Source organism: Canis aureus, chromosome 22 (assembly GCF_053574225.1).
Source record: "Canis aureus isolate CA01 chromosome 22, VMU_Caureus_v.1.0, whole genome shotgun sequence".
Lineage (NCBI taxonomy): Eukaryota > Metazoa > Chordata > Mammalia > Carnivora > Canidae > Canis > Canis aureus.
The window spans coordinates 25919779-25946490 of record NC_135632.1 but is presented as its reverse complement, the minus strand read 5'-3'; the positions used below and the strand labels follow the sequence as shown (position 1 = coordinate 25946490).

At 44.1% G+C, this 26712-nt stretch overlaps 2 long non-coding RNA genes across 3 annotated transcripts; one reads left to right on the top strand and one right to left on the bottom strand.

Annotated features, from left to right (window-relative positions):
* The first annotated feature begins 9898 nt into the window (after positions 1–9898).
* Positions 9899–19511, top strand: LOC144293931 (uncharacterized). 2 transcript variants are annotated; one of them, XR_013361285.1, is made up of 4 exons: positions 9899–10088; positions 14125–14792; positions 15142–15273; positions 17242–19511. It is a non-coding gene; the product is annotated as an uncharacterized LOC144293931 (long non-coding RNA). The 2 variants fall into 2 exon arrangements; XR_013361286.1 differs by having other exon boundaries at positions 14125–14210; positions 17242–19510.
* Positions 11921–25369, bottom strand: LOC144293932 (uncharacterized). Its single transcript, XR_013361287.1, has 3 exons — positions 25127–25369; positions 24161–24513; positions 11921–17264 (listed from the first exon to the last, which is right to left on the bottom strand). It is a non-coding gene; the product is annotated as an uncharacterized LOC144293932 (long non-coding RNA).
* Positions 25370–26712: the final 1343 nt, after the last annotated feature.

The window sequence follows — 26712 nt, the reverse complement described above, 5'->3', positions numbered from 1 at the left end:
TTTGAGGAGCACTTCTTTAAAATATATATAAGTGTGTGTATGTGTGTATATATGTGTGTATGTGTATAGTTATATATGTGTGCGTGTCCATATAAATATATTGCAGTGGGAAATAATAAATTTCATTGAATGCTCAGTTGGGACAAAGTGCAAATATGAAGATATGAATGCAGGAATAATGACAGTGCAGCCAAAGCATCAGACCCAGGATAATAGGGAAGACACTGATCACAGCATTGTTTACAATAATACAACACCGGAAACAAAGTATGTGTACCACAGAAAGAGACAGAATATATCGGGACACATCCATTTGAGAAAATGTACCATAAAGTCAGACTAAGAACATTGAAAAAATGCTCATAATAATTTTTTTCATTAATAAAACAGAATGTATGTTGTAATACTAACTTTGTAAAAATTTAAGGGAGATAGGAACAGATCTCAGGCCACAAATCCAAGTCTGCAAGAAATAATACTTCTTTACTTTTATAACTTTTGAGTAGTAAGAATGTACTCACATAACAGCTACACACGTACCCAGAGTTCTGGACACTGTATCCTGAAAATTCGATGGGACCGTGTTCTAACTCTTCCTACCTGTGCCTTTTCCCCATTTCCTTTGTTCCCAATTCCATAGACACTTTGGCCACTTGATAAAGCCTAAGGAGGAACAAAAATCCATTTGAAGAAATACACGTCAATATTCTCATAGGGTATGTGATACGTTGAATTATTAGTCTGCATTTGTCACTCTCTTATAATAGTTATCCACATCTAGCCAAAGATCCACAGAGGCCGCCCATGCTGACTCTTGACTGGGCTAGACTGTGTGACACAGAGTCTTGAAATGTGTTTGCATGACTAAGCCACTGTCTTGCACGGTTGGATCCACTATGAGAAAAATACACTCCAGGTAGTTGCTGTCTCTTTGGTCTGAGCCTCTATGAAACTGACCTGAACCCAACCAGAGATGGGAGCCTGGAACAGAATGCCAACCCAGCTAGATTGTAGCTGACCCACAGAACCGTGAGCATAGACTAAAGGATTGCTTGACACCACTCAACTTTGGGATGGTTTGTTACACAGCTTTGCTGTGGTAATGGTTTGCTAATACACGTGCACCATCTCCCTCCCCACAGTACTTCTGCTACAGGAAAACCACCGGATCCTACCCCTTTGAGAAGAAGAATGCATAGCTGAGCGGTTTATCCAATAAAGTTATTTGGTGTAAACAAATATCCCTGTTGTCTTTCTGACTTGGTCTCTGACAAGAACTTAGGTAGGCCACCCCATGGTATTGCTACCTCAGCATCTGTGTTGTTTGGCCAGCCTATATGGGCCTCCAATGATAGTAGCCCTCCCATGCCCACCCCCATGCAAGCATGGGCCCTAGATAATAGCCCACAGAGTCACGAGCAAATGTAAGTTCCTGATATGACTCCCACAACAGCCTCTATTATCAACAGTCTCCTTCACCTCCCAGGGCCTTCTTCTTTGTGCCCCTTAGATAGGACCTCCATGGAGCTTACCAAAACTCTGCTCTTTTTGCTTTGTATCGATCAATATGGCCTTAGCCTGGGAACTCCAAAGCACTCCCCTCATGGACCCTAGTAAAGGCATGTGCCCCAGGGTCTGTTGCTGTGTCTACACCCTGCCTGACCTCCCTCATGGCCCCTGGAAGCATGCTGTGTACTTCCTCCAGGACTCATGAGTGATAAGCTGATTTCAGTTTCTCTTGTGGCCTGTTGTTCACTCACAACTCATGATTCCAGACCCTGTGCTTCTCTTAACAATTTTTTTTTATATTTTACTTATTTATTCATAGAGACACAGAGAGAGAGAGAGGCAGAGACACAGCTAGAGGGAGAAGCAGGCTCCACACAGAGAACCTAATGTGGGACTCGATCCGGGGTCTCCAGGATCACACCCCGGGCTGCAGGTGACGCTAAACCACTGCGCGCCACTGGGGCTGCCCCCCTTAACAAATGTTAATTTAACAGACCCCTACTAGTCTCCTTTTCCAGTTCATGGGATCTGTCTGAAGTGTGTCCAGAGAGGAAACAAATGGACATGACTCAGTATGACCTCACTGCTCAGAGCCACATAGTTCAGGTGAACATCAAAACGTTTGCTAAAGACCCCAAACCCCAGGGTATGTTTCCAGTGTGGAGACCAATTGTCTCTCATCTAGGGTACATTGTCCGGTATTTCCAAGGATGAAAAACAATCATGTGTGTAAAGCTTTGTCGACCTGTGCTCCCTGGTGGAAGTCCCAGTCATCTCATATTTGAAGTAGGAACAGAAAGAGGGGCTGATACTTGGGCATGGGCCAGGCTTCCAGCTGAGGGAGAAAGCAGCCAAGCCAAAGAACTGTGTTCCAAATGGGTCATGAGGGAAATGGGGAGACTCCTTCATCAGAAGCTGGAGGGCAGAGACAAATGGGCCCAAAGAGCTAAGAATGTAGAGGCAAGAAGCAGTAAGTCATCATAGGTGAATGGAAGATGGTCTACAGAAATTCAAGAAAAGGGGGATTAATTCCTAGGACTGGAGTCTCCATGCTCCTTCTGAGGATGTGAATGGCTCTCCCTAGAGATATGCAATCTGACTAAAAAAACCAAGCCTACTGCCTCATTCATAGTAGATATTTAATAAATGGTTTTGTTTCTTTCTTTCTTTAATCTCTTTCTCTATGGCTTTTCTGAGTACTTAGGGATCTCCTTCTGGACTTCTAATATTCAAGGGATCTTCTGCCTCTTTGCCCCTCCAAGTCTGCTAATCACTGTTCTCATCCAAGTCTTTAGACAGCCAGTTTCTGTCTTCCTCAAACACAAGGTTTCACTGTATGTCATAAAGTAAAGGGCTGTCTATGAAAAAAACAAGCATTCACTTGTGTCTGTCAAAGGTTCTAAAGAAATAATTAAAATGTTTAATTTCTTGAAGTTAAATGTGACCAAAGATCAGTGCCAAAAATTGGTAACAGACATCTTTTTTCCAGCAAAGATGTATTGGAGAGAATTCAGAAGTTCAAGGAGTGGGGTGAGTTCTCCTGAATCAGAAAGACCACATCTAATATTACTCAGCCATTAGAAACGACAAATACCCACCATTTGCTTCGATGTGGATGGAACTGGAGGGTATTATGCTGAGTGAAATAAGTCAATCAGAGAAGGACAAACATTATATGGTCTCATTCATTTGGGGAATATAAAAAATAGTGAAAGGGAATAAAGGGGAAAGGAGAAAAAATGAGTGGGAAATATCAGAAAGGGAGACAGAACATAAAGACTCCTAACTCTGGGAAACAAACTAGGGGTGGTGAAAGGGGAGGTGGGCGGGGGGTCGGGTGACTGGGTGACCGGCACTGAGGGGAGCACTTGATGGGATGAGCACTGGGTATTATTCTATATGTTGGCAAATTGAACACCAATAAAAAATAAATTAAAAAAAGAAAAGAAAAAGAAAGACCACATCTCCTATCTGGGTCTGCATTGGTTTCCCCCACATGGGCCTCTATATCAAGCAAGGAATGTCAGTGTTATCAATTGACTCTGTAAAAGAATAAGCCCAGCCAACCCCAGGAAAAACAAGAGGAAGAAACACTGCTATTTCCAAGATTTGTTGATGATGGAAGGAGGGTTTCAGCCCAGGAGCTGCCGGAAGAAGGTCTGAGAGAGAGAGAAGTGCCAAAGAGCTAATGGGTAACAAGCTATAAACTGGAATAAGCAATGCTGTTCCCTGTGCCACCCAAATAAATTAATATCCCTCGTCTCCTCTTCTTGGAGTCTGCTTCTAGGGAATCCAGATTAAGACATGAAGATTGCTCAGATGCTTTTCTTCTTGTAGAGAGACTGTCTTTTTGATACAATTAGCTCATAAACTGGGTGTCTTAAATAACAGAAATTGTTGTCTCACAGTCCACAATCAAGGTGTCAGCAGGGTTGGTCCCTTCTAGGGCAGTGAGGAAGAATCCGTCCCGTGCTTCCCTACCTTCTGGTGGTTTGCTCGCAGTCTTTGGGATTACTTGGCTTGTAGATGCATCACCCAACCTCTGCTTTCATGTTCTCCTGGTGTTTTCCATATGTTCATGTCTATGTCCAAATTCTCCCTTTGTACAAGGACACCCGTCATGTTGGATGAGGAGCCCACTCCAGTGTGACTCATGATGACATAACTAATTATGTCTGCAATGAACCTGTTCCAAATAAATTCACATTCTCAGGTACAGGGAGTTAGGACTTCAAAATAAGAATTAAGAGAGGGGGACAATTCAACCCACAACAATGGGTTGAAGTACAGTATAATAGTTAAGGCGTGGAAAGAAAACTGACTTGGTTTGAATTCATACTGTGCCATTTCCTTGTACCATGACCTCGGACAACTATTTAACATCTCTGAATTTTAGTTTCCTCCTCCATAAAATGAAGATGCTAACATTGATCTCAGAGAGCTGTTGGCAGGATTAAGTTCAGTGATGATTCTAAGTGCAAAATAAATGAGAACAAATAATTCTTATTACTGTTGGTAGCTTGTTGCCCATCATTCCTTGGCACTTTTCCCTCTTGTGAAGTCTCTCTGGGCACCAACCTGGGTTGAAAACTTCTTTCCCACATTACAACTTGGAAATAGCAATGTCTCTTCCTCTTGTTCCTCCTCGGGTTGCCAGGGCTCTTCTTTCTTCAGAGTCTATTGATAACACTGACATTCCTCACTTGGTATATGAGAAAATGGGAATATGGGTATATGGGAAACAAGTGTTGTGGGAAATGGGAAAGTGAATCAGGAAAGGGGAATCTCCAATCGAAAGTCTCTGAGCATCAGGCAGCCACCATGGGCAGCTGGACCCTAATTCCACAGAGGGACTCCAGGAAACAGAACACAGGCCTCAGAGTCACTGCTCAGACGGATAGAGGAGCCAGGGTCTTTATACACATCAAATCCCATTAATCCTGCCTGAGAGCTACTCCCAAGGAAGGGTAGCACTGACCTCCTGATACTCCTGGCCCACAGTGTGGGCAGACAGAGAGGCCTCCTATAGCTTCAAAGAAGGCCCTCAGGCAAGAGTTGCAGATACTGGTTGTTGAAATTCAGCCTATGGCACAGTGAAGGCCCTAAGGATATGGTAGAGACACTTCTTTAGATTTTTACTCAGGTCCAATCAGCATCCCAATGGTTTGGTGAACCATGTTATTGAGAAAATTAAAGTTGAGCATGAACAGCAAATGATCCAGGACCAATATCACAAGAGCCACCAAATTAAAATTAAAATTTCTGGAGAATACTCATTCTCATTAGCAGGAACACTGCTAGCATAAAGCCAAATTCATTTTCAAAAGCAGTCCAGGGAACTTCATATGAGATTAGGATCATTAATGTTAGTAAATCTGGTGCCAAAAACCAAGTGCCAGTAAGTCCAGGGTGTTGGCAAATTCAGAGCTTGGTATTGTCTGGGTCAAAGACACCTGGGCTAATGACAGGTTCCAGCATCCAAGGAAATGCTTTACTCACAAAATAAACTTCTGGACTTGTGTTTGGGGCCCTTTCTTCGATCCATGTGGTACCTTTTTATCCATCCAGATAAAAGGTGCAGGTCAAGTTCACCACTCCCTGTCCATCCGCCCTGCAGTAGGCGCTTGGTCTGAACTTTCAGAACACTTGTCTGCTCTGGTAACATCCTAGGATGGAGTGTAGCAGGCAAGAGGCTGCCCCGGAGTCCAGCTGGGACATGTAAGTCCTTCATGCTCGCCCTCCTCAAATGAGGGTGGGCTGCATCAGAACCCTCAAGTCTGGGTCTCCTCTAAGATATCTCTTCTATCACTTATGTTCTTATTGCCTTATATTTTTTTCTTAATTCTCATTATTATTCAAATGTCCCTGCATACATTGTGTCTCTGCAAAGCCATCATTAACTCCTTGAGGGCAAGGATGACTAATTCTATGGTTTGGTATACCCTGTAGCTTATTTGGCCTTCTTTCTTGCCAACAAAACTCTTTTTTTTTTTTTTTTTTTTTTTTTTTGAGAGAGAGAGAGAAAGAGAACAGAAAGGGAAGGGGCAGAGAGAGAAGGAGAGAGAGTATCTTAAGCTGGGTGTGGAGCCTGACTGGGGACTCAGTCTCAGGACCCTGAGATCATGACCTGAGCTGAAATCAAGAATTGAATGCTTAACTGACTGAGCCACCCAGGCACCTCCCAGAACTCTAATTTTGTTCAGGAAACAAAGTGTCCAATTTTTGGACAGTGAGAACTGCAAATAAATCTGTTGTGAGGGCTTCTGGGAAGGCTTTTGCCTTAAATACGAAGAGGGCAATAATAGTGATGTTGGTCCCCTTTCCTACTTTGTTTTCCTTCGAATAGAGATGTGATGACTAGAGCTGAAACGATGGCCTTGTAACCATGAGGGAAAGCCTGAAAGAACTGCACAAATGCTGATCCTGACATTGCTGAACTCATAAAGCCTACATCTAAACTTCTTGTTATATGAGAAAAATAGGCCCCTGTGTGTTTAACCCACTGTGGATAAGTTGTCTGTTGCTTGCAGCTTCACAGTCGTCTTTGCCAGAAGAAAGAGCAGAAACAGTGGGAGCACAACCTCCACTGCACTGTGTTCATTTCTGCTTCCCAAATCCCACAGAAGTACATCCACTTGGCAAAACTTGTGTCTCCTGTGAAATCTGAGCTATAAATAGATATCTGAGATGTAAGGAAGTATCCGGTTTTCTAGTGTTTAGATTGCCTACTACAAAGGGGTTGGGATGGAGTTGAGAGAGCTAGTCTGCACTACCTGCCACACTATGATAAGTAGGGAAATGGGAGTCCCCTGCAGGCATTCCTAAACCAGGCCTGTTGTATCAAAGTACCACACTAGCTGCTTAGCAGACAAATCCCAACATCTCAATGGTTTAGCACAATAGAAGTTTATCACTTAATCCTGGGTCTTGCTAATTGTGGAAGGAGGATGGGAGTGCCCTGTACTGCAGTCATTCTGGAGTCCAGATTGACTTCTTTAGTATTAAACTGGGAGAGAAAGAAAAAGAAAGAAAGAAAGAAAGAAAGAAAGAAAGAAAGAAAGAAAGAAAGAAAGAAAGAAAGAAAGAAGAAAGAAAACGAAGGGGGCATGCTCACTTCTTAAAAGTCTTGACCTGGAAAGGACACTATTTCCGCTTATATTTCATTGATGAGAACTCACCATGTCAATTCTACCTCATAAGATACGAGAAACATGGTCTCTGGCTTGGCAGCAATCTCCCTACGATACTTCTACTTCACAGATGGAGAGAACATATCTTTGGTGGACAGCTAGCTGTCTGCCAACCGCTAAACTTGATAGAATCACTTTGGATGGTTTCCATCCCTAACACAGGGCATTGGGGCTCAGTGAGCCTTTAGTAGATAAATGGATGAATAAACGAATCTTTGCATCTCAACTCAATGATTAAATTTAAAGAAGCTAAAATCTTTTTAATGTCAGTGTCTAAAAAATCATTTTTTCGTACAAAAAAAAATCATTTTTTCCTAAAAATCATTTTAAATTGTTGCCAAGTCTTTTGAAGCAGTGGAAACATTTATTAATAATTTGAATATATCATTTTAAGCTCATTTTATGATATTGAGGTTTGGGGGGGGTTACATTTATTTATTTATAATCTCTATACCCAATGTGTGGCTGGAAATCACAACCTCTAGATTGAGGGTCGCCCGAGTCACCTGAGCTACTGACTGAGCCAGCCAGGAGCCACCAGTATTGAGGTCCTTTTTATTTATTTATTTTTTATTTTAATTCCAGTATTTTAACATACAATGTTATATTAGTTTTAGGTGTACAATATAGTAGTGATTCAACAATTGTATACATTATTCAGTGCTCATCATGTAAGTGTACTCTTAATCCCCTTCACCTATTTCACCCATTCCCTCACCCACTTCCCTTCTGGTAATCATCTGTTTGTTCCCTATAGTTAAGAGGTTGGTTTGGGGGCTGTCTCTTTTTATCATTGTTCATTTATTTTGTTTCTTAAATTCCACATATGAGTGAGATCATACGGTATTTGTCTCTGGTTGATGTGTTTCACTTAGAATTACACTCTCTCAAAAAAAAAAAAAAGAATTACACTCTCTAGATCCATCCATGCTGTTGCAAAAGGCAAGATTTCATTCTTTTTATGGCTGGGTAATATTCCATTGTATATATATCTACTACCTCTTCTTTATCTATTCATCTATCAATGAACACGGGCTGCTTCCATAATTTGGCTATTGTAAATAATGCTGCAATAAACATAGGGAAGCGTGTATCTTTTCAATTAGTATTTTTGCATTCTTTGGGTAAATATCCAGTAGTGGAATTACTGAATCACAGGGTAGTTCCATTTAAATATTTTTAAGGAAATTCCCTGCTGTTTTCCACAGTGGCTGCACGGGTTTGCATCCCCACCAACGGCGCACGAGGGTTCCTTTTTCTCAGTATCCTAAGCCAACACTTGCTGTTTCTTGTGACATTGTGGTTCTTAACCTAGGAAGTCTGTGGACAGGATTCAGAAAGTCTGTACTTTGGATAGGAAAAAGTAACATTTTATTTTCACTAATCTCTAATTGAAATTTCACATTTCCTTCAACTCTGGGGGCAGGTAACCCATCATAGGAACGTTAGCAGCACCTGTGACTGTCACTAAGCAAAATCAAAGACAGTTTTATATTATTTTAACATCGTTGTAGCTAACTTAAATTATTGCTAATGCTCATCACTGCTTTGAAACTATCATAGTCAGTGGATCTGCTACTAGGTCTTGGTTGCATGCTAGCAGAGAAGCACATATTCTCTTTTAAATATCTTGATAGTTGTGCTTTAATAACATAGTTGTACTATTTTTATGCATTTAAATTTTTCTTCTGCAGGGAGGTCCAGAGGCTTCACTAGATTGCCAAAAGGATGCACGGATCAGGTGAGATTAAGAGGATGGAACTGGAGGGTATGATGCTGAGTGAAATAAGTCAATCAGAGAAGGACAAACATTATATGGTCTCATTCATTTGGGGAATATAAAAAATAGTGAAAGGGAATAAAGGGGAAAGGAGAGAAAATGAGTGAAAATATCAGTGAAGGTGACAAAACATGAGAGACACCTAACTCTGGGAAATGAACATGGGGTAGTGGAAGGGGTGGGCGGGGGTTGAGGTGACTGGGTGACAGGCACTGAGGGGAGCACTTGGCAGGATGAGCACTGGGTGTTATGTTATATGTTGGCAGATTGAACTCCAATAAAAAAAATATTAAAAAAAAAAGACCTCCTGCTCTGGAATGTGTGAGACTGTTCATGCAAACAGCTGCCCACCACCCTTTTAAGTATTGTTTCTTTCCCTTTCGCCCCTCCCCCACTGCACTGCCAGCCTAGCCCCCCTCCTCCATTTTTTGGGGGTTCTTTGATTGTCCTGATCTCTTCTCAGAGGCTGGTGGGAGGCCTGTATCCTGCGGAACTGGATAGGGTGGGCCTGGCGGTGCCCCGAAGGGAAGGAGAAGCAGGGGTGGGGGTGGGGGGATGTGGTCACGGCTGATTCCTCAGCCTCACATCAAATCACTGCACATGTCTGAACTGTGAGGACACTCTCCCCTAAGACCCGAGGGCACCAAAGCAGCCTTCCTGTTTCAGCTTTCTTCTTCCCTCCCAACAAGCCCAGGGCTTTCGCCTGAACAGACAAGCTTTGGCAATGAGGTGCAGAAGGGTTGCTTTCCTCCCTGGCCAACATTCAGCTTCCTCTTGCACTGTTCCAGGAGATGTTAATAAGTGCTATTAATTGGGGCCTGATTTGCATATCTTATGGATTATTAGCTGTTTGTAGCTAAAGGGGATCAGAGCTTGCGCATACGCCCCCACCCCCCTCACGCCCGCAGGGGCCTGGATTACCCCAGTCTGCTCTCCCGAGCCTAGTGACAACCGGGAATACCAGGTTTAACATGCCAGGGCCAGGGCGCCCCTGGAGATGCGGGACACCCTCTCCCAACTGAGGGAGGACACAAAGGAAGCCCTTCCGCGGCGGCGCTTGGGAGCACGGCTGCTCGACTTTGGGGCTGTGCTGTGTGATTTCGTCCGCGGTAGGAGATTTTTGCTGGCACCCCTGCCCCCAAGCCCTGCAATCACAAGCATGCTGGTATTAGAATTTTGAAGAGGTTTTTTTTGTCTGGTTTTGGGATTTTTTTTTCTTTAAATCATGGTCTTTAAGCGCTCTTTGTGCTTATAATTAGTCGTAAGCCCGGGGATGGCTCAATTCGCTTCGCAGTGCCGGCCCCGCCCCCCCTGCTTGCCCAAGTGCTGTTAATTAGCGCTGCAAAGATCCGCAAGCCTGATTGGCAGCAGCTTTTGCAAAGGTTCCCGGCCCCCTCTCAGCAACAAAGAGAAAACGCCTTAGCATCTCGACATTATAGCTGTCATCCGATTCTCGGCTTTTTCGTTTTGCCACTGCTGAGGATTTCATGGACGCATTTATTTATTTAGAAATGTGAGCACCAATGTTTTGGTAGGAATTGGTAAATCTTGTGTTGGAGAAATAACGTCATGTTCAAGAATTGTCACAACGGTTAGAAGGGATGGAATGGGGGCAGGAAATTCATTTTTAGATTAAGGATAGGGCTAACAGTTTAGAAAACTGCTTGGCAGTGTCACTAAATCTAAACAGAGCCACACGCCCAGACCCAGCAATTCCACTCCCGGGTAGTTCCCACGGAAATGCACTGAGTACTGCGCCCAAAAAATACGGGATTGTACTATCATTGTAGCCTCCTACTGGAAACTGCCCACAAGCCCATCAACAATATCATGACTTTTTTAAATTGGGGGAATTCACACAATGGATCATGATACAGCAATGAGAATACAAACTGCAGCCACATGCAACAATGTGGATGAATCTCAGAAGCGTAAAGTTGAGCTAGACACAAAAGACAATGTACTGTGTCATTCTGTTTACAGAAAGAACAAAAATTGGTGAAAGTAATCTATGCTATTAGTCCAAAGAGCTGTGAATTTTGGGTGAGAGGGGCAGTAGTGACCAGAAGGGTTTCCTGGATGCGGTCATGTTCTATTCCTCGACCTGTGGGTTGGTTATAAGAAAGCTGACAGTGTATGAAAATGTATTGAGTTATAAACATGTGTGTACTTTTTGTATATTGTATATTGTATTTCAGTTAATATTTATTTTTTTGAATGGGGCTAGGCTGAGGTTACTTACTCAGTAGGAAGTTTTAAGGTTGACCTGCTCATTTAGTAATTTGGAGTCGGCAAGGTTGATTCTCCTCCCTGGCTAGGTGAACCCTGTGTGGAATGTATTATTCTAGAGGGCTGGGCTGCTTTGAGGACAGGTCCCTTGGCCATAGACTGTGGTTCTGAAAGCCTAGGAAGTCATCCTAGTCACAGCTCAAAGAAACCCATGTAGAGAACCTGAAGAACGGTACATACAGCGGGGAAAGTCAGGGATGCAGACAAAGGGATGTGACTGCATGCAAAGTCAGCCAAGTTCATCTCCTAGGCCCCCTAGGCATGGTGTCATTTAAAAACCCTATGAAAAGTTTTGAGGGCTTAAAAATACGTGTAATGATTCCAAATAGCAAAGCAGAAAATTATATGATTGAAGTCAATAAATAATTAAATGTCTACAAAACATAACATTATGTAAAGTAATTCAGTGTTTCTCAAATGTTAATGAGCATATGAAACCACTGGGGATCTTGTTTGAACTCACATTTGGATTCAGTAGGTCTGGGATGGGGCCTGTGACTCTGCATTTCTAACAAGCTCACAGGTGATACCAAAGCTTCCAGTCCATGAACCACACTGAATAGCAAAAAGCTGCAGCTCAACCCAACTCTTACACAGTTGCAAATATGATAGATACCAAAAATATAAAATGAATATTTCATTTCTACAAAACTCAAAATAATAATTTTTATTATGGTAAAATATACAGAATGTAAAATGTACCATTTTAACCATTTTTTTAATGTACGGTGAAGGCACAATAACATTCATACTATTTTGCAACCATCAAAATAGAACTCCCATCTCCAGAACATTTTCATCTTCCCAAACTAAAACTCCATTCCCATTAAACAATAATTCTTTGTACCTGCCTCTCCCTAGCCTATGGTAAGCACAATTCTACATTCTGTCTCTGTGAATTTGTTAGCTAACACATTTGAATTTGAATTTAACTATCAGTTATAGCATGTAAGTAGAATCATACAATATTTGTCTTATTTCACTTAGCGTGATGTCCTCTAGGTTAATGTCATAGCATGTATCAGAATTTCACGTATCTTTTAGACTAAATAATATTCCACTGTATGTATATACCATATTTTGTTTATATATTCATCCGTTGATGGGCATCTGGGTTGTTTCCACCATTTGGCTATGCAGCTGAGTGTGCAAATATTTATGTCCCTGATTTCAATTCTTTTAGGTGTATATACCCAGGAGTGGAATTGCTGGATCATGTGGTATTTCTGTTTAATGTTTTTGAGAGCCACAATAATAAGTATTTTGAGACTTATGGTAAATTATCATTTGGTGACCCAGACGAACATATCTCCCCATATTTATGCCTGATGTAATTCCCTCCTGCATTAACAATCGGCTGGGCCTGTCACTGCTTTGAGTAAAAAAAAAAAAAAATGTAGAAGGAATGCTATGCCAATTCCAAGACTAGACTTTAATTGATCTGGCAGCTTCTGCTTCCTCCCTCCTGGAAAGCTTACTCTTGGAACAGTCCTCCCTGGAACTCAACCACCATGCTAGAAGGCAGTCCAAGCAGCCACACGGAGAGGCCCACAGGAAGAACCAAGGCCCCCAACTGATAGCCCCAACTGAACTCCCAGTCAAGCTCCACCTGACTCCAAATGCCCAGGCATTCCAGACATTTCATCCTCAGCTGAGCAACTGCTCAAGCATTCGGACAATTACAGTTACCCGCTGTTCTAGCTAACCCTACTTGGAGGAGAACCATCCCTGAATGGTGATACATTGTTGTTTTAAGCCACTAAATTTTTAGGTGATTTGTTACACAGCATTAGCTAACTGAGACAAAACCCTTTCAAATGTTTTAGAGCAAGAGCAATATGCATTTGATGTGAAATTTGGGAAGAATGTAAGATATTTGATAGAGAATGAAATTGGCCCAGAATCTTCAAAGACCTTAACTATCCCAAGAAAGATGCAAGGTAGCTGGTGGGAGTCAGGCTCCTGAATAACTCCAGTCCCTGGAACCAGCAGCTGCTGCAGGACTTTTGTAGTTGTTGTGGCTGTTGTTTTGTTTGAGTTAAAGGCCTGGCAGGCCCAGATCAGCCTGTCAGTTAGCTATTATCATCCTTACATCCAAGAAGGCAGCTGGGTATTTTCCCACATATATGGCTTGGCATATGGCTTCCGGGGGATCTGAACTCGTAATTAGAAGCTTCCTTTTGCCCAGAAATTATTGTGAAGCTGAGCGATAAGAATGAAATCAGCCAAGTCTGGTCTCAAATTCCCATAAGCATGGCAAATAAGCAGACTGAACAGGCCTCCAAAGAGTGGCTGGGATACGATAACCACTCACCCTGTGCCTGAGTCCCTGAGCCCTCTCTCACTGCAAGACAGACAAGGCAACTGGCTTCTGCTTTGCTCTGCTCTCCCAAGCTGGGGCCCCATGGCCCATACCTGCAGGAACCACCCTGACCTGAGGCAGAAAGAATGGTGGGCTGTGGTTCACTCATTATTCGATAATATATATTATGAATGTCCTATATGCCAGGCAGGCATTGTGCTGAGCATATGTTGGTAGATAGAATAGATACAGTCCCTCCTGTCATGGAGGTTGCAGCTCAGTGGGGGAGACAGATGATCAACAGGTAAGCACATAAATACCATCCAAATGCATCTATTCCTACCTTGGAGATCCTTTGCATGATGTCTTCTGGAGTTTCTCTTTACTCTCATACTTTTGTTGTCAGGTGTCAGCGTCAATGTAACCTCCTGGCAAAGGCCTTCCCCACCACCCAGTCTAGTCCATCCCTCTGATTTCATTCTTTGAGTAGCACTTACTATGATCAGATGTTTTCTTATGTGTTTATTAGTTTATTATCTCTTTCTCATCCACAGAAGGTGAACTCCAAGAGGAAAGGATCTCATTTATCTTGTTCACTGCTGTGTCTGGAGCCCCTAAAACATTGCCCAGCATATAGCAGGTGCTCAGTAAATTTGAATAAATCAATGAATAAACCATGGCATATAGTTGGCACCTCACCTTCATACCACCAAAAAAGTTTTCTTTTTTATCATGTGCAACTTCGCTGCTGATTTTACTTACTTTTTGGCTTAAATGAAAGAAAAAAGAAAGATTGTGATTATCTGCACATTTTTCTTAAAGAACAAGTATGTACTGACGGCCAATTTTATCTCCTCATGAAAAGCCTGGGGTCATCAGAGAGGACTGACAGTATTCCAGCCAGAAACAATGCAAGGGGACATTTTAGTCAGGGGCATCCTTAACCTGCGTAAATGTGTTACATCCAACAGGCCTTTAGCAATCTTGAATAGTGCCTGCACCCACATTATGATTGTCACAATCAAGTGACAATCCAGTCAACCCTGGAACTCATTATCAAGTATTTCAAGATCATTGTCCATCCAGCCCTCCACTGAGCACCTACCTGCCTGGTGTGGAACAGATCCCTTGCTGGACAAGGGTCTACAAAGATGAACAAGACACAATGTCTGACCTCAAGGTGTTCAGACACCACAAAGGAGGCTAAGACCCAAACCAACAGGTATTACCTTGAGATTCATGCAGTGATGGAGCTGGGCAGAGGAGCACACTGGTAGGATATCTAACACAACCTGGGAGGGTCAGGGTCAGGCGCTGCCCAGAGGAGGCATTTCCCAAGTTGAATGTCAATGAACAGGGAAATGGGAATGGTGGAACAGAAGGGACAGAGAGGAGAAACAGCTTGAGAAGTCAGAGAATAACAAGTAGCAAAGGGTGCTGGAGCAGAGGAGGGGAAGAAGAAAGGGGTGAGAGATAAGCTTAGCCAGGCAGCAGGAACTATTTGGCACCACCCTGGACCCCAGTTCTGATGATGAGATGCTATCTTGCTCCTTCTGTCCTTCCTGTCTTAGTCTCCCACGTGGGACCTAGTAACCTGCTGTGCAAGAACAGGATCCAGATTGATGAAGCGCAGCGTGAGCATGTTTGTCATCGTTGTTCATTTCTTTAGGAAGACTTTTTCGCCTACATTAGAGAGTCTGAAGGTAAGCATTTTTCTCTTGTCCTTCTTTTTGCCCCTAGTAACAGCTAGCTTTAAAAAAGTCAGCATATGTCCATTAACATTGAAAAACTGCAGCAAAGAATCCAGGAAATTTCCATTGTTTGGACAACTGGCGAGGAGCTTTCTCCCAGCATCAGGCCACTGTCTCCCCCACTCTGCAGTGGGAGAGAAGGATGAACAGCACACTGGAGGGACAGATTAGCATTTAACAGATCCTGATTTTTGCTGTTTTCTTAGAAACCTTGGAGACCTGAATTTTGTTTTCCTCTTCCACAATGAAAACGTGAATATTTCTTGTGGTTCCTTCTGCTTTGTTAATAAAAAATTTAAAACAATTAAAAAAACAACAACAACAAAAGAACCTTGGCCACTAAAATAGGAGCCATTGTGCTGTGAAACCTGAAAGGGAAAATTTGGAAGAAGCCCTTCTGGAGTAGATTTCCAGCTCCCCTCCCGGGCTGTTCACCAAGGGGCAAACTAAATCCCTTTTAACATGAACTGCTCAGCAAGAAATGTTTTGCCCACATTTAAACTGATACCCAGAGTTCCCTTGTTCTCTTAAAACCTGTCATGCTGGATTTACACGCACTCATGTTGGGAGACTTGGAGTGGTGGGGGCCAAGTGCTGTGGAGCCTTCCAGAGAGGAGCAGAGGGACCTCAGATGAGCCTGTGGCATCTCCTGCGACATGCTGTTCCTGCAGCTGCCTGGGGGACTAGGGACAGGGGGCCGAGAGCAGCAGGAGACAGCAATATTAACACCAGATCATGGCCACTGGAAAGGGCAAGGAAGTCCCTTTTGCCCCACAGCAGTATGACCCTGAGAAATGATGATAGGTTCGGAGACAAAGGGGAGAGATTGATCTTGTAGTAGGGTTGCCAGATTTAGCAAACAAAATTAGAGGATGCTCAGTGAAATTTAAATTTCAGATAAAAACAAAAGAAATATTTTTTAGTGTAAGTCTATCCCAAGTATTACATGAGATAGCCTCATACTTTAAAGTTTTATTTTCCATTCTTTTAATCTGACATTCTAATTTAACTGGATGTCCTCCATTTTACCAGTGAACCCTGCCTTATAAATCTGTAGCCCATCAGTCCCTCCCCCTAGCATTTTCTTTTCCCTTTCCTCCTCTTCTGGCACACCTTCTTCCTCCTTCTTCTCCACCAATACAAGAAAGAATCTGACAACAGTTCCCAAAAGACTGAAGCTCATTCAGTACCAGTATGTTCTCTTGCCTCAATTGGCATGTGGTTTTTTTGTTTTTGTTTTTGTTTTGTGGTCATCAAATGTCTGAAGACTTCATTCCCTGCTAAAGTCACCCAAGCAATATGCAGCCAATAAGGGGAGAGATGGAGGCAGCCTGCCTTAATTCAGGTAGACGATGCTGAAGTGTTGGAGGGTTTGAGCTGTTCTCACCAAACTCTCTACTATGGCAGCACCTGCCCTGAGAAATTCAGTTCATAGCCTGTGGATCTCATTGTTGCTACCAAAGCCTGTTGCTGCTCAGGAGGCAGCGAGTAACCCCCGACTATTGCATGGGCAGATCTAGGATCTTTGTTAGTTTCAGGGAGTGTCAGAGTTTGCATGTGGGGTGATAATTAAGTGGTAGGTGGTTTGGGGATGGGGGGAGGGGGGTGGGTAAACTATCAACATGGAAGCTGATGAAAGGCACCTGGGACCTAAACAAATCAGCAAAGTTAAATGGGTTTGGCTATGTAGAAGGAATACTAATTACAGTCATTTGGTGCGCCTTCTATCGTGGATGCCTAACTGATGCCACAATACTGAACATGTATCGTTATATATGCCTTCCACTACCTCTGTTATAAGTGGAATTTGATTAAAACAGGAGACTCCGTGGGTGCCTGGGTGGCTCAGTGGTTGATCCTTTGGCTCAGGTCGTGATCCCAGGGTCCTGGGATCGAGTCCCTTCGTGTCATCCCTTCCAGGGCAGACGGGACCTGACTTGCTCCTGAAAAATGGAACACAACAAAAGTGATGGATGTCACTTCTGAGATTAGGAAAATGCCTCTGACTTCTGCCCTTCTGGCCATCTCTCATGCTCCCCTGCTCTCTGGCTTGCTCGCTCTGGGAAAATCCAGCTGCCCTATGGAGAGGCCCACACGGCAAGAAACCAAGACAGGCCTCTGGCTAATAGCCAGCAAGAACCTGACACTTGCCAACAGCCACACAAGTGGGCTCAGAAGAGGATCCTCCCCAAGCTGAGCTTTGAGGGGCAGGCAGCCCTGATGGTCTCCTTACTGCGACCTTGTGAGAAGCTCTGAACCACAATGCAAACTACTCCACAGGAAGTGAGAAACAATAATAATTATGGTTATTATTAACTTAGTAATAATAAATGTTGGTTGTTTAATCCTGCTAGATTTGGGGGTAATTTGTTATGCAGCAACAGATAGTAAATATAGTCACTTATTCAAGACTGTACCTATGGGGTGCCTGTCTGGCTTAGTCAGTAGAGCATGAGACTCTTGATCCCAGGGTCATGAGTTCAACCCCTACATTGGGCAAAGAATTTATTTAAAATTAGAAAAATACTATGTGATAGGTATGTCACTGAGAGAAGTGGTTGGAAGTATAACCATTCATTGTATTCTACAGCGCAGACACAGCAACGAATGAGGAATCTACAATGCATGCCCGTGTGTGTATATGTGTGTGTGTATGTGTGTGGTGGTTGGGGACCAGATAGGAAGAAAGATGTAGAAACTGGTGGTTTACTGCATCAATATTGCCAAATTCTTGTAGCTCTAGCGGCATTCCTGCCTGTCACTGAACAATCTGGAAAACTTGATATTATCACTCAGACCTGCTGACTCCTGTTTGCAAACTGAATCTCCAGTCACTGTCTGGACCCCAAATGGTGTCTTTCTTCTCCCTTTGACTTATATTTGTGGGTCAGCTTGTGCCAGCCGGGTCACAGACCACTTCTTTCCCTGACTCCCTGGGTGTTAATGAACTCTTTGGGAAGGTATGCCAGTTATTCAGAGCTCTTGATCTTTGACTTCAAACCTACTCTTCTGTACTCAGCTGTGTGACCAAGACCCTGGGACTTCACAGACTCAAGTTCTGCTTTGTCAGCGGCTCCTTGCCAGGTTCTGCCAAGAGGGGGCGCTAGAGGGCGCTTGCAAGGCTGACGGAAGAGGCAAAGACTTGTTCCCTCAAGGTTGTTTCCCCTTTAGTTTCCTGTTCCTACAAGCATCGCCCCAGCTGAGTCAGGTCCTGTGGCAACAGCTGAATACAGCTTGCAACTTCTTTAACACTGTACAGCCAACCTCAGGGGTCCCCTCAGAAACACCAGCATGCGCTGAGTAGCACCCACTTCTCAGAGGTTGGGGGTCCCAGTCCCCAGGACCTCCTTTGAGTTCCAACTTTTAATAATATCAATTTCTTCTTCGAGTCCCCCAGCCCGAGGAGTGGTGGCTGCTTCCTATAGTTGCTACCTCCACAATACCTTAGAGAGCTTGCCTTTTCAATTACCTAATTAACAATTATGTCAATCAAGTCCTCTCTTGTAAAAACAAATGGATGTAATCTCTGTCTTCTGATTGTGTTCTGGCTGATACAGGGGCTCCCCCTCTACTCCCAGCCTCTGACCAGGCTCAGTGCCAGCTTCCCACCTTACCGCTCCAAAGACAGCTGCCCACCCACAAGGTGCACAAGCCTGTCAGGGCCTCTGTCAGAGGTTGTGCGCCCTAGGCCCTTGCTGACTTCACCCCAGTCCCAGCCTGGTCCTTAGGAGAGAGCCAGGAAGTATGGACCAGAGACACCAGCCAACATCAGGGCCAGACACATCGACAGTAGGGGTGGAGGAGAGAGGCCAGTACAAAGAAGCCAGAGCCCAGCTCAGAGATCACTGGTGCCTCATAATGATGGTCTCTGACTTACGATGGATCAACTCAGATTTTTCAATTTTATGATGGTGCCAAAGCAATGTGCATTCAGTAGAAACAGCACTTTGAATTCTGAAGTTTGATCTACTCTGGGCTAGTGATATGCGATCCGGTCCTTGCTCATGATGCCTGGGCAGAGGCAGCAAGCTGCAGCTCCCAGGCAGCCACACGATCACCAGGTACACAACCAATACCCTTACAACTGTTCTGTTTTTCCCTCTCGGTACAGTATTCAATAAATTACATGAGATATTCAACACTTTGCTATCAAATAGGCTTTGAGTTACATGATTTTGTCCAACTATAGGCTAATTAAGTATTCTGAGCATGTTTAAATTAGGCTAGGCTAAGCTATGAGGTTATGTGTATTAGATGCATTTTCAATTTACAATATTTTCAGCTTATGATGTCCTGACGTAACCCCATCATAACATGAGGGAGATCTGTATGTCTATACTCAGGGGGAGTCACAGGTGACAGTTGAGAACAGGCGGTTATGTGGAACAGTGCTGGGCCACCGCGTCTGAGTACCACGGGGGCTATGGTTCACCTGCTGTTGGCTGGTTTTACTTGCTGATGCTACACCTTCATGGTTAGCTCTGTCCTTTCTTTCTGTCAAAGGGCCCAGTGTCACAAGTCTCCAACTGACAGGTGGTCCTGAGACCAAGGAAAGGACTGTATTTTTAAATATTTTGGGGTGACTTAGGGGGCCCTTTAAAACACAATTGCTAAAGAGAGGAGGCCAGAATACAAACTTAAATTTACATGTGAAACTCACTCAGTATACCGGGCAGGGTCTAACCAGAAAAACTGAATTCAATATAAGTATCTAAGCAGACGGGGATATAATGCAGTGGATTGGTTACATAGGCAATGGAAAATCTGAGCGTCCAATCAGTGCATGGTGGGGCCCCCCAGAGATTAGCACCACAGGAAGCCACTTCAAGGCAGGAAGGACAGGGGGAAGAAGTGGTGTTGTAGGTCGGGTTCACCAAAAGCAGACTTAAGCATAGTTTGGGGTGTAGGACACTTAACCAGGGGTCAACCCCCAGGGAAGGGAAGCAGAAGCAGCCGGACATCAGAGGAAGAAGGCACACCGCCTTGTAGACTAAGGCTCGGCCAAGCCTGGAGGGCGGCCCTCTAGGGTGTCTCCATGGAGTCAACATGAGGAGGCATTTACTACCCCACCCCCTCAGTCCCCAGCTGTGGGCTGCTTTGGAGAGAGGCATGACCTCCAGCCAGGCCCACCCTGCAGGAGCTGATGCTTGAAAGCCTGCGGGCTGCACCCCCTGCTGTGGGGGCAGCCAGTCCTTCCATGAAGGAGATTTGACCATTTTGTGTTTACCACAGTACCAGAACCCAGGGATTTAGGTTCTCTGCATGAGGCAGGAAACACTGGGGACCTGAACAGGGGAGGTAGAGCCAGGAGACAGAGCTGCTCACTGAGATCCTGCCAAGGCAGAGAGGGAAGGGAAAAAACACCTGCCCTCCTCCTGTTCTCCTCCTTTTAATGTCTGACCCGTGGCTCCTGCTGGCCTGGCCAGAAAGAGCTAGCAGGGAGCTCGAGGAGCTCCTACAGAAGCTTGAGAGACTCAGCCTGTGGGTATCAGCAACCTTGGGCAGAGCTGGGGAAGAGAAAGGACTGGGCCATCAGGCCCAGGAAATCAACTTCTCCTCTCATTTTCTCTGCAAAGGCCACCTAGCTCACCTGTGATAAGCTCTAGGCTGGCCCACCCAGCACCTTCTCCAAGAGCAAAGGGTTCGCCCTCTCAGCTGCTGGGAATGCTGCTGGCAGACAGCCCTTCAGCTGGGACCCTCTCTGGAGCTGGCGAAGGCTAAAAAGCATCAGTGAGCCCAAGGCTGGACCCCTTCCCATGGTACCTGATACCTCGTGGCTGATGGAGACAAGGCAAGAAGGTCAGGCCCCCTCACTCCAATTGGGGACCACCCTGAGTGGTCAGTTGAATTCAGAACTCCCAAGGGTTGGGGCACCTGGGTGGCTCAGTGGTTGAGCATCTGCTTTGACTCAGGTCATGATCCTGCAGTCCTGGGATCAAGTCCTACATTGGGGTCCCCACAGGGAGGCTGCTTCTCCCTCTGCCTATATCTCTGCGTCTCTCTTTGTGTCTCTCATGAATAAATAAAGTCTTAAAAAAAAAAAAAAAAAAGAAAGAAAAAGAACTTTCAAGGGTTGATGGACACCCCCTCTGAGACTTTTCCTTCTGTCCGATCTCACTGTCTCTCTTCCCTCACAAATCCCTTCCTTTACCCTCATAAACCTCCTACACACCAATCTCAGAGGCTTCTTCTTGGGAACCCAAACTGGGACATAAGTGTTAGGTTCCCAAACTGAGTTAACTTTGCTGTGATATTATCAGCCTTAGGGGAATCCTCCTATCATACCAGGGAGTGAGGAGCCCTGTACCTGTCCTTCCTGTGGTCACTCAGACATCCGTGGCTGGAATGTTCTTCCCAGACATTCAACAGGCGCAGTCCTTTACCTCCTTTAGGTCTCTGCTCAAAGGCCATTCTCCAGGCCAGACTCCACCTCACCTTTCTTCGTGACATTTATTGTCTCTGGCTGATGATTTACAATTATGTGTTTACTGTGGCTCCACCCTCTCAAGAACAGGGACTTTGGTATTGCTCCTGTTTAGCATAGTGCGAGTTCAGTTAAATTGACTAATGAATTCACTCAGTCACTTAGTGCCAAGTGCCTTGCCAGACACTAATGATGCCTCTGGAAATTTCTGGTCCAGTGGGGAAATTAGACAAGTAGGAAGATAGTGATAACACAATGTGGCAAGTGCAGGAATCAAGGCATAGTTGTCAACCGATGAGAACAACTCAGGCTGCCAGGGCAAAGCTCCAGAGAGCAGGCCATGAGGGATTGGCTCTCCAAGGAGGAGCAGGTAAGACAGGTCCTGGAACGCGTGAACGGTAGCATGGTCCCGGCATGCAGGTGGATGACAGCCGAGGTCTCTGGGACACTGGGGTCAAAAGGGCAATTAGACAGGGAAGGCCAGGCATACCCAGAGACCCAGCACTGCTGCTTCTGGAAACCTGTTCCTCAGAACACTCGCATGAATGTGCAAAGATTCGTGTACAATGAGGATCACTGCCACACTGGTTACAATGGCAGAAAATAAGGAGCAAAGTAAATGTTGATCGAGAGAGACATGGTTAAATAAATCAAGGAAGGTCTGTACTTCGGAGTACTGCAGCTATTAAAGAGTTATATGCACTGACTTGGAAAGACTGTATGTACATGATGCAATAGTAAATGGGAAGAGAGATTGTGGAAGTATAGCAACATATTCATGCTCCTTTTGTTCAAATACACACACACACACACACATGCTTATTTGTGTTTATGTAAATAGAAAATCATCTGGAAATAAACTCAGCCATTGACAGTGGGACGGTGGGATGGGAACAGACCAGGGGAGGCTTTCATTTCAGGGTATTATTTGAGTTTGTTGAAACTGGCATGGATTAACTTCCAGATTAAATAAAAGGAAAGGAAGAGAGAAAAGCTCCTAGGAGCTTATGGTCACCAGGCAGAAGGGACAAATGGAAGGTCCACATATACAAAGTGGTCAGGATAATTGACCAAAGCAGGTCAGAGGAGTTAAAGCAAATGAGAGGTAAGCATCAGAAAGATGAGCTGTTCAAGACCAGGGCAGGGCAGTGGGGAAGGAGCAGAGACCTAGGTGACCTGATTCCAGGAGCAGCATCGTGGACTCTGACCTCGAAGCCACTTCTGCGAGCCTTATGTGTGTGCAGCAGGCCTTGGCAGTCAGAAAGAGCCACCCATGGTTCCACTGTACCCCGGAGGGGGCAGGAATAGGAGAGTTCAGAGGATGAGGAGGTTCTCCCAAGGCAGGCCCAAGCCTTCTAGCTTTCTCGAACCTTGTCATATCCCCAAGGACAGAGAAGATGAAGCATTTCTGCCTTTTCTTATCAGCTCCTATCACCAAAGATCTTTTCTTCTTTGCTTATTGCAAGACTTCTCATGACCTCTAGCAAGCTTTCCTTTTTCATTATCAGTCTCTAAGAGGGGATGCTGTATACAGCATTTCCAAAAAGTATTGGGCCACAGAGCACTCCTTCATTAGGTAATATATTATTTTAATTGCCATCAAGTTTTAATTACACAAGTATTATGTGGGTGCTTTGTCCTTGTCAAGAACTCCAGGCTACCATGCTGGAGAGAAAGACTGTGTGAAAAAAGAAGACCTGGAGGATGAGATACCCCATGGAGAGAGAAGCCAAAAAGAAAAGGTCCAAGGCATGGCCGCCTTGCAGGTGAGGCCATCTCCACCCTCCAGCCCAGCCCAGCTGAATGCAGTCACAGGAGAGAGTCAGATGGTTCTCTGTGGAATGGAGACAAGCCAGCCCTGCTGAACCCTGCCTGAAGCGTTGACTTGGAGAGTCAACAATAATTGATTTTTGTTTTAAGCCACTTAAGTTTCAGTTTTAAGCCACACATTTCAGAGTAATGTGGTTCATTACTCAACAATAGATAACAGATATATCCTCTTATCCCATCCCCAATGTCAATCTCCCCCTTCCCCAAGGCATTTGTTTTTATCATTACTTGGCTTTTTAAAAATAGTTCTATCAAGTGTTTTTTGTTTTTTTTTTTTTTTTTTGCAATCTATTATGTGATTTGCAGCTGTTTCTGAGCATTATATAGACTCATGCTGACATAGAGAATAAAATTATAGAATACTGGGCAGCCTGGGTGGCTCAGCGGTTTAGCACCGCCTTCAGCCCAGGGCATGATCCTGGAGACCCGGGATTGAGTCCCACGTTGGGCTCCCTGCATGGAGCCTGCTTCTCCCTCTGCCTGTGCCTCTGCCTCTCTCTCTCTCTCTCTCTCTCTGTGTGTGTGTGTCTCTCATGAATAAATAAATAAAATCTTAAAAAAAAAAAAGAATTATAGAATACTCACCCAGTGAAATAGTATTACAACAGTGAGAATGAATGTTGCCACACACAAAACGTGAATGGATGAAGCTATCATAGCGTTGCTTTGAGAACAGCAAGTTGCAGAAGACTGATACAGATCATTCATCTTTTCATATGATTATTGGCCATTTCATCTTCTTTGATTTTCTGATTCATTTCTTTTGTCCATTTTTCTTTTGGGTTATTTGTCTTTTTCTTATTGATTTGTTGGAATTCTTTGTACATTTTAAGAAGTGTTCCCCAAAAGTAGAGTACTAGGGATTACTTGACTCTTGAGAAACATTTCCAAGAATAGAGTTTAAAATTACCAAACCAAACCCACGAGCAGAAACCACCCTGGAAGGTATTGAAAAAAAGAATGGACAAAATTAACAACAAATTACCAGGCTCTTTGACTTCTGGGCTAAAATTTCAAGGATCAGAGATCCAAAAGAGTTTCAGGCTCTGTTGCCAGATAAGAAGCTATTTATATAAATTCACAGTGCACAGAGTTCTATTTCATATTTTCTTTGCTACCAGTAGGAAATGCATCATTTAACCTGAGATATGGCCCCCTTTTTACCCATTTCTTAGGATAGACCAATGAATTATTATTCCTCTTCGCAGTGAATTTATATTGCACTAAGGAAAAATAGACTCCTTTAACCCCTGAAGAGTCACATTTCTTTCACTTAGGTCACTTGATAGGGCCATTATAGGCTCAGATAAGACACGTGGGACTCTGCTTAATATCAGGCAATTTTCTTGTGCCTCTTCATTTATTAAAAGAATGTATCCATTAGCAGTCATTAGTACATTCTGTCAAGATGGGGGCTAAATTATCCTCAATGGCTTAAGAGAAAATGCTTTTTGAAGAAAAATAATGGCATTAATTGCTCAGTGGAATAGATAGGGCTTTCTTTGTCACAACCTCCCCCTCCTCCCCCCAGTGCAATCGGACACTGCTTACCTCTGTGAAAGATCCAGGCCACGTTCTCCCTACCCTATGAGTCAGCTCCTCGCTCCAGCCCGTGGCCTCTCCAGTGGCAGACCACTATCCACAAGGAGTACCCACAGCTCCTCAGCCCATCATGGTGAGGAGCCTTGACCAATTCCTCTTGCTCCCTAATTCATCCAAGGGTGAAAGAGGAAGGAGACGCCTCGCTTAGCAAACAATCTCATTTGGAGGGATCAGGAAAGCTACAGGAAGCAAATCACATTAGAGAAATAATTGCCCTCCTGGAGCTCCAAACTGAAACCCATCTCCTTTTTGACCTTTCATTTGGAACGTATGCTCTCTGGAATATGTGGTTCAAGGAGGGAGGTTGTAGGTGTGTCTGTTTGTGTGTGGTATGTTTTCATAATTACAACAAGTTTCCTCTGTAGCTTTTTTATTAAAAAGCTCAGTTTAATTAGCGAAAAGCTTCCATCTCCTAAATATGGGTGCATCTCCAGGCTTCATCTTTCTCTTCCTCCCTCGCTCTCAGGTCACATCCATTCTCACAGGCATTAGTAATTATATCTGTTTCAGTTAAGATATGTTCAGAGGACGGTAATGAAATACCGACTAACAGTAACACGAGTAACAAGGACATCTAATAAACTTTTGTGTAACAAGGAGTCTGGATGCAGGCAATTCCAGACTTGGTTCAGTGAACCAACAAAGACATCAGTGACCCAAGCCTCTGACCATCTTTCTGCTTTGTTGCCATCAGTGTGTCAGCCATACCTCTCAACATGTCAAGCCGCATCTCTCCAATAATCCCATTCTTTCCTGACGGCATCACAAGAGGAAAGAAAGAGATGGAAGCAAAACAGCCTCTCCTCATGGAGGTCTGTTTTATCAGGAAGAAAATCCTTCCTAGAAGCCCCCTGGCAATTGGCCAGAACTGGATCACATGCTCACCCCTTGATCAATCAAAGGGAAATAAGTTATCATATTTGGACTTCAGCCAATCATGACTTATCCTCTCCATTTGGGCCATGGCAACCCAAACACAGGTGGGATTTTCTCAAAAGAAGAATTGAGGAGGCAACAGCCCTCAGATCTCCATTTCCATTTCTCTGTTCTTCTCACCTCTAACTACATCTTTCCAACTGCATGATGGGCAGCACTACCTCATTGTCCTACTGTCACCTCAAGCTCAGTCATTCTAGAAACAGATTCCTTTTCTTACCACTTAATACTGCCTCCCCTTTTTGCATTTCCTAACTTTTCCAGTGGTAATTTCATCTACCTGTTATGGAGGCTCCAAACCTTAGGATCACTTTTGAGGCCCTCTCTGTCTAGACTTCCTGCTCCCGTTGGTCCCTAGGGCAAGTCAATTCTTTGTCTCCCTCACATCTTCCACTCTGGCTTATCATTCCCACTCTTCTCACCACACTCACAGTCATGCTGTTCCAGTTGCACATGGACTACTTCATGTCATCTGAAATGGGCCCCAGCCTCAGGATCCTGCACTCTGCAAACAGATTTGCCTTCTTAAACCCTGAAGTCCTCATTTCTCCCATACCAAGGACCATACTCCTATGGGAGAAAGATTCAAACTTATTAGT